Consider the following 5,289-nt stretch of genomic DNA (forward strand, 5'->3'; position numbering starts at 1 on the left):
TAGCCATGTTGTTCGTTAGTCACTGTATTTGTTATCTTTAACTGCATTGTTGGAAAAGGACCCTTCAGTCTGTTGTCGTTGGAGCGTTTTACTGTCGGTCTCCACCCGTCAGAGAGTCTCACTGTCGGTCTCCACCCGTCGGGGCGTCTCACTGTCGGTCTCCACCCGTCGGGGCGTCTCACTGTCGGTCTCCACCCGTCGGGGCGTCTCACTGTCGGTCTCCACCCGTCGGGGCGTCTCACTGTCGGTCTCCACCCGTCGGAGCGTCTCACTGTCGGTCTCCACCCGTCGGGGCGTCTCACTGTCGGTCTCCACCCGTCGGGGCGTCTCACTGTCGGTCTCCACCCGTCGGGGCGTCTCACTGTCGGTCTCCACCCGTCGGGGCGTCTCACTGTCGGTCTCCACCCGTCGGAGCGTCTCACTGTCGGTCTCCACCCGTCGGAGCGTCTCACTGTCGGTCTCCACCCGTCGGGGCGTCTCACTGTCGGTCTCCACCCGTCGGGGCGTCTCACTGTCGGTCTCCACCCGTCGGGGCGTCTCACTGTCGGTCTCCACCCGTCGGGGCGTCTCACTGTCGGTCTCCACCCGTCGGAGCGTCTCACTGTCGGTCTCCACCCGTCGGGGCGTCTCACTGTCTGTCTCCACCCGTCGGAGTCGATGGAGCGTGTGTCATCACACAGTTCATGAGCAGCTCTTTTACTCACCCCTCTAATATTAGAACTGCTCTCCTCTCTAAATCTGTACTCCCCTTCTCCTGCCAGCTACTGTAAAATTATATTCTGACTCTAATCCTCAGAATGGGCGTCTTTGAATTACTTCAGGAGTGCTGTCGCTACTTCAGACCCAAAATGCTGCTTACCAGTGGGGAATTTTGTGATGTTCTGAACTGTAGATAGAAATACAATGAAAGGATCTGATGGAATGATTCCCTATTCTGACTGACAGTCCATCTGCTCTACGTCATACAATTCTATCTGAAAGGCCTGTAATGGTACATCGTCCTGAATAGGCCCCAGATCATATCCCATAATATCGGGGTGTCATGACAACCAGGGGTGAAGATAGGCCATGCATCATTGCCTCTTTCGTAGTCTTATTTTGACTTAGTCTCTAATGGCCCCCTATTCCCTATATAGTACACTACTGTTGACCAGAGCCCTATTCCCTATATAGAACACTACTGTTGACCAGAGCCCTATTCCCTATATAGAACACTACTGTTGACCAGAGCCCTATTCCCTATATAGAACACTACTGTTGACCAGAGCCCTATTCCCTATATAGAACACTACTGTTGACCAGAGCCCTATTCCCTATATAGAACACTACTGTTGACCAGAGCCCTATTCAGAACACTACTGTTGACCAGAGCCCTATTCCCTATATAGAACACTACTGTTGACCAGAGCCCTATTCCCTATATAGAACACTACTGTTGACCAGAGCCCTATTCCCTATATAGAACACTACTGTTGACCAGAGCCCTATTCCCTATATAGAACACTACTGTTGACCAGAGCCCTATTCCCTATATAGAACACTACTGTTGACCAGAGCCCTATTCCCTATATAGAACACTACTGTTGACCAGAGCCCTCCCTATTCCCTATATAGAGCACTACTGTTGACCAGAGCCCTATTCCCTATATAGAACACTACTGTTGGTTGACCAGAGCCCTATTCCCTATATAGAACACTACTGTTGACCAGAGCCCTGTTCCCTATATAGAACACTACTGTTGACCAGAGCCCTATTCCCTATATAGAACACTACTGTTGACCAGAGCCCTATTCCCTATATAGTACACTACTGTTGACCAGAGCCCTATTCCCTATATAGAACACTACTGTTGACCAGAGCCCTATTCCCTATATAGAACACTACTGTTGACCAGAGCCCTATTCCCTATATAGAACACTACTGTTGACCAGAGCCCTATTCCCTATATAGAACACTACTGTTGACCAGAGCCCTATTCCCTATATAGAACACTACTGTTGACCAGAGCCCTATTCCCTATATAGTACACTACTGTTGACCAGAGCTCTATTCCTATATAGTACACTACTGTTGACCAGAGCCTTATTCCCTATATAGAACACTACTGTTGACCAGAGCCTTATTCCCTATATAGAACACTACTGTTGACCAGAGCCTTATTCCCTATATAGAACACTACTGTTGACTGGAACCCTATTCCCTATATAGAACACTACTGTTGACTGGAACCCTATTCCCTATATAGAACACTACTGTTGACTGGAGCCCTTCATAGTGCACTACTGTTGACTGGAACCCTATGAGTCCTGGTCAAATGTAGTGCACTACATAGGAAACAGGGTGCCATTTCAGATGTAGTTTGGGTGTCATGACAACCAGTGGTGGCGTTTTTTAAAAGGCCATTCATTAGTTCTGTCCATATTAACTAACGGGCCAGCTGTAATATAATTAGCCCTGTTGGTTCAGCAGCTCTACTGGAGACACAGACAGGACTGGTGACAGAGGAGAGGACATAACTAGAGACTCGTCTATCCATTCACTTTGTTGTGTGTGTTTGTGCTCGTGTTAAAATGCATGTCGATATCACCATGTGGCTGGTTGCCATTTTGGCTTTTGGGTTTCTGGTATATGGATGTTATCCTTCAGGGAATGTGCCTCTCTATATACAGTGTGTTCTTCCATTCCAGTCTCCTCCCACCATCCTAAAATCCTTTAGGCGGGATGGCTCTAGAACCTTTAGGCGGGATGGCTCTAGAACCTTTAGGCGGGATGGCTCTAGAACCTTTAGGCGGGATATGTAAAACATTTTCTTCTCTATTCCTTACTTCTGGAATGTAGGATTGCTGCTAGTCTTTTACAGGCTTCTATATAGACTATTCTGACAGCAGACTGTTCTGGCTGGCGGAGCTTTTTATCAGCACTAAAGAAGTATCACCTTCAGACTTTATTCATATAACACGCTGTCAAGTTGAAGTGCCATGGGAGGAGGAAGGAAAAGAGATACTCAGCAAAAAAAAAAATGTCCTCTCTCTGTCAACTGTGTTTATTTTTGCAAACTTAACATGTGTAAATATTTGTATGAACATAAGATACAACAACTGAGACAAACGGGACAAATGTGACCCTGAACAAGGTGGGGGGTCAAAAGTAACAGTAAGCATCTGGTGTGGCCACCAGCTGCATTAGGTACTGCAGTGCATCTCCTCCTCATGGACTGCACCAGATTTGCCAGTTCTTGTTGTGAGATCTTTCACCAAGGCAGCTGCAAGTTCCCAGACATTTCTGAGGGGGCCTGTCGTGTCTTTGCTTATGCCGGATTAAGTGATATGACATGCCGGTCTATAAAATCCTTTCTCTGTAATTAATATTACCTGATTGAGCTAATCATGTAAATGTAATTAACTAGAAAGTTGGGGCTCCACAAAGTAATATTTATAGAGCAGTTATCTTCCGAATAAACTCTTAAAAACCTAGTAATATTTTACGTCAATAGCAGTCAATATTAATCGTCACCTTATGTCCTTCTCATCTGAAAGTTGTACATTCTTGGTTATCTTCACAAACAAGTTGAATCAGCAATACAACATTGGGTTTATTTATTTATTTACTAAATACCTAACTAATCACACAGAATTAAATCATACATTGATTACAAATTGTCATAAAGGAAAACGTCCCTAGCGGACGGAACACATATGACAGCTGGTTACACAAAGAAAAGGGGCTGGGTTTGAGTGAAAGAGCGGGAAGACTGAGGGACAAAGGGAGAAGCTGTGCTATCGTAAATACAGTATCTTATGCATTCTAAATTACCGCCCATTTGGAAAAGGAAAATGCAATAAATATTTACTCTGAGCAGGTTACTTCAGTAGGTTGGTAGTAGATGGAAGGCCGTGTTGCCCAACCGAGTCCTTTGTCCTTTGAAGAATGTCTCTGGTGGTGAACGGGAAACTTTGTAGTAACGTCATTGTGTGGTAGACGGGATACTCTGTCTGTTCTTTCCTAGCCCACATTTTCAGCTGCTGTTGCTAACTCAACGGCTAGGAGGTATCACTTCTGTGGTGAAAAAAAGTTCAAAGTTCATACCATTCGCAACCAAAGCTCACGCTGAGGTTGGCTTCGTTCTGAAGTTATTATCTGAACCATTCTTACATCGGATCGTCATCCTAATGTTCCCAGAACAGCTGACATGTTAGTCCTTTTAACGTATGGACTGTCGTCCTCACATCCTCGGAACAGGAGGTTACATTTTCCTCAAGGCTTTATATAGTGGTGGGAGAAGGGTGTGTTTTCATAGTTTACAGCCCATGTCTCTTCACAGGGGCGGACCACTGATTGAGCAGAGCCCTAACCTTATGAAAACCCAAATCTCTCATTTACAAGCAAAAATTACATGTAATCTTTTCACCAATAATTTTATATTCAAACATTTAAATTGAACAACAATTCTATGTGAATCTGATAACTACAATGTGCAGACTTTCCACTGTAGAGTTTGTCGTCCTGTCATTGAGAATGTCTCATGACAACTGAACTGACATCATATTCATTAAGTACCACCGCATATGTTCAATTGGTCAGATTACCAGACTATAGTTAATTTCCCCCACCTTCTGATGTTCCCAGAATCTCTGTTAACCAAGGTTTTCTTAAATGTCACATCAGTAGGGTAGAGCGAGGATAAAGGGGAGAGGTATTTATGACTGTCATAAACCTACCCCCAGGTTAACGTCATGACAGGCCCTAGCCTGACAGCGACAGATTTGTACCTTGTCAGCTCGGGGTTTGAACTCGCAACCTTCCGCTTACTAGTCCAACGCTCTAAACACTAGGCTACGCTGACAGGCCCTCCGATCCAACAGGTCCCAAAAGTCTTCAATGGGATGTATATCCGGGCTCTTCGCCGGCAGAACACTGACATTCCTGTCTTGTAGGAAACCAGAACGAGCAGTATGGCGGGTGGCATTGTCATGCTGGAGGGTCATGTCAGGATGAGCAGTATGGCGGGTGGCATTGTCATGCTGGAGGGTCATGTCAGGATGAGCAGTATGGCGGGTGGCATTGTCATGCTGGAGGGTCATGTCAGGATGAGCAGTATGGCTGGTGGCATTGTCATGCTGGAGGGTCATGTCAGGATGAGCAGTATGGCTGGTGGCGTTGTCATGCTGGAGGGTCATGTCAGGATGAGCAGTATGGCGGGTGGCGTTGTCATGCTGGAGGGTCATGTCAGGATGAGCAGTATGGCTGGTGGCGTTGTCATGCTGGAGGGTCATGTCAGGATGAGCAGT

The sequence above is a fragment of the Oncorhynchus keta genome, unplaced genomic scaffold (assembly GCF_023373465.1).
Source record: "Oncorhynchus keta strain PuntledgeMale-10-30-2019 unplaced genomic scaffold, Oket_V2 Un_contig_15608_pilon_pilon, whole genome shotgun sequence".
NCBI classification, from domain to species: domain Eukaryota; kingdom Metazoa; phylum Chordata; class Actinopteri; order Salmoniformes; family Salmonidae; genus Oncorhynchus; species Oncorhynchus keta.